Here is a 3,465-nt window from a genome sequence, read left to right as displayed (position 1 = left end):
GGATGAAATCGAATGGCCGGCATCAGAATCACATACCACAATCCTACAATCGATAAGGTGTCTCTCTTTGACTGAGTCAGCCATGGAATCTGATCTCACAAAGTGCAAAGAATATATCCCGTTGTATGCTCTCTCATGTACGGGAGACCCTGCACCACGAAAACATGACCATAATCAGTACTCAATCATCGAAATCGCAAATGCAAACTATCGCACATCGTATACTAGCCTTGCAACCCATCGCCAGGCCCTGATTGGGGACCATGGCGCCCTGATGGGGACCATGGTGCCCTGTCAGGGACCATGGCACCCTGAGGGGACCATGGCGCCCTGTTAGGGACCATGGCGCCCTGTAAGGACCATGGCGCCCCTATCAGGGACCATCGTGCCCTGGCGGGACCAGGGCGCCCCTTAGGGACCATGGCGCCCTAGGTGGGCCCCGATCGACGTTCAAGGTCCACATACGATCACGAAAAAGTCAAACATGCGAAAAATAAAAAGTCAAACATTCAGTCAACTCACCTCGTCCAGTGGCTCATTGTCGATCACGGCCTGGCACAGGATCTCGATCCTCGTGGGACGCTCCGGTCGTCGTGAAGGCATGGTGATGGCTAGGTGGGCTCCGCTGCACTGAATAGTATCCTGAAATCGACAAAGTGACGAATACAAGTGTCACTTTCAAAGTATATACTCTCGTTTGTTTATTCTTACTTTGTGAAACCCTAATTTTTCCTCTCTCATTCATCTTATCATAACTTGAGTTTGGGAGATGCGATTTTCGAGCCATTTGTTGCGTTGGAATCGTATTTTCCTTCTCTTACTCTCGGGATGTTCCAAAAAGTGCTCTGATGAAGCCTATTTAGTGAACACCCCTCATCAATACTATCTTATACAATTTGTCGCAAGTAAACATGCTACCCTGTTTCACCTCCCTAATAAGCAAGTCGAAACAAGGGGGGGCATATAGCTACTCACAGATTTCATCACTTTCCTTCGTAAGCATTAGGTGATTTTGTGATCTAACGTTTGTTTTGTAGGGTGCGGTTCCTAACTGTGTACTGCAGATACCGCTGGGGGCTTCGTCCGACATTTTATGGATATATCCTTTTTCAAATAATGTTTACTTTTCTGTACTTTAGCTTGCATATGCACGTAGTACTCATATGACCGCTAAAGTGGGGGCTAAATGTAGCGTCGTAAATTGTACGCACTCGCTAGGGTGGTACAATTTCACACCTAGTTTAGCACCCACCTTAGTGCATTTTGCATTCTGCATTGCATTTCTCCTTAAGCACTTAATTAATCAAATTAATTAGGTCTAAGGTCCTATTTCACCATTCTCCACATCATAAAGTTGGGCCCTTTCGTTAAAGTGTGCCCTTTTCATTTTATTCCTCCAATACATCATTCAATCAAAAACCCTAATTAAGTCCTATTTTGAACTTGGGAGCTTGGTTTCGGGGTCAAAACATCTCGAAATCACCTATAACTTCGGGATTCTCTCTAAAATCATCATATCCGACGGCCCTGAAAATTTGGTGAAAAGTTGTCGGGACCATGGCGCCCGTGCACATGGTCTCGGACATTTTTCCCGAAATTTTGGGAGCATGATCCAATCATAAAATAAAGCTTAACCCTGAGAAATTGGCGGGATATTCAATCTCTAGGTCGGCCAAAATACGAATTTACGACCTAGGGTTTCATACATAAGAGCTCTCTTTCCTCATTGGAAGAGATCCGATTTTTGTTTCCAAGGACTTCATATGCAACGAAAGAGCAGATCTTTGAGGACTTCAACAACATTCAACATCATTCTATCAAGCATCTATCAAATTCATTCATCTACTTAGGGCTGGGAAGACATTGAAGAACAATAGGAGATTATCGACTGAAGATTGGCTTGTACTCCTCCCTTGAGGGTTGGGTATGATTTCGTATTGTTTTCATGTCTTTGCATAAGCTTTGATACATCATGCTTTAGATCACATTGCATCTTGATTTAGAGCATTTACATTATCTTTTACAAGCAATTAGGGTTTACTTTCTAGGTTGCTCTAGTTTGCTTTCTTGCATTTTGGACCTTGCACACACACTAGGTCTGCACACACAATACATTTTACAAAACAACTTGGCTATTCGTGGAGGTGGAAATCACCGAAGTGGGGGTTTGACTAAGGCAAAACCCTATATAGCCGCCCCTCCCCCTTTTCAGATATTACTGCAGGTTTCGGGATTCGGACGACGCCGCGGGATACAGATCCGGAGAGAGAAAGTTGAGACAGTACCCTGTGTGAAGTTGCAGATCGGAAGACTGGGACAGGGGCGCTGGGCGCCCTGGTCCTACCAGGATAGGGGCGCTGGGCGCCTTGGTCCCTGGGACAGAGGCGCTGGGCGCCCTGGTCCTCCGGACAGACAGCTTTTCGACAGTTTCCAGACAGTGTTTCAGGTTGCAGAACAGTGGTTTCCGGTGCAGTTTTCAGGACAGTGGCGCCCGTGCCCCCGTCCCAAACATTTTCAGTCCGATTTTGACTCCGGGTACATATCTGCATTCTCATTTCATCCTTGTACTTACAGTTGTTCATTGTTTAATCTCAATTCTGCAATCTTGTTATTAGTTCATACTTGCATTTTGAGGTTAGGGTTTGAATTTGTATCACTTGATCTTACAATTTCAACAAGGGAATAGGAATCCTAATAGATATCCCGTGGCTCTCTCTTTCACCAAAAGAAGTAGCCAATTGTGCGATATCTCTAGGCTCTTTCGTATTCCGCAATGTGTGTCAAAAGGTAGGATTAGGGCATGTTAACCTAGTCTCGCTTTTTTTCCCCTACACAACTGTCATTAATTTGGTTCAACTCAGCCTCAATTATTTCTTTTTCGCTAAAAATGTTCTTAAAATGCTCCATATTCCACCGCAACATATCCAATTTTATTTATTTATATTTAGATATAAAGCAAAACATTTTAGACCCTTGAAATTTCTCCTTATTCCACCATTTATGTACTAGATCAATAAAATATTTGTCCCAAAACCACATGTTCTCTAACTTAAATGGGCACCACTTGGGCCTCTTATCATTTTTCATATCTAACTAGACTAGATAATGGTCAAAGCCTACCATGGTAATAATATAAGAGCTCAAAGAATGTTGAAAATCTGCTAAATCTCCTTTAAAGAGAAACTTATCTAGTTTCTTTGCTATGTAGCTAGTTCCTATCCTCCTATTGCTCCATGTAAAGGAATCATTATTCATCTGATATCCACCATGTTATTTCTATTAACCCACCCTCCAAACTCTATTTGGGCTTGAGAAATATTTTGCAAACCCCCCTATTTTTTCTAACAGACTCAATATTGCTTTAAAATCCCCCCTAGTATGTAGTTTAAGTCTAGATTCTGAAGCATAAAATTGTCTAATTCTACCCAAACATCCCTTTTACCAATAGTACTCAAAGGGCCATAA

This window comes from Cryptomeria japonica, chromosome 11 (genome assembly GCF_030272615.1).
Source record: "Cryptomeria japonica chromosome 11, Sugi_1.0, whole genome shotgun sequence".
Taxonomy (NCBI): Eukaryota; Viridiplantae; Streptophyta; class Pinopsida; order Cupressales; family Cupressaceae; genus Cryptomeria; species Cryptomeria japonica.
This window is presented reverse-complemented; position numbering follows the sequence as displayed.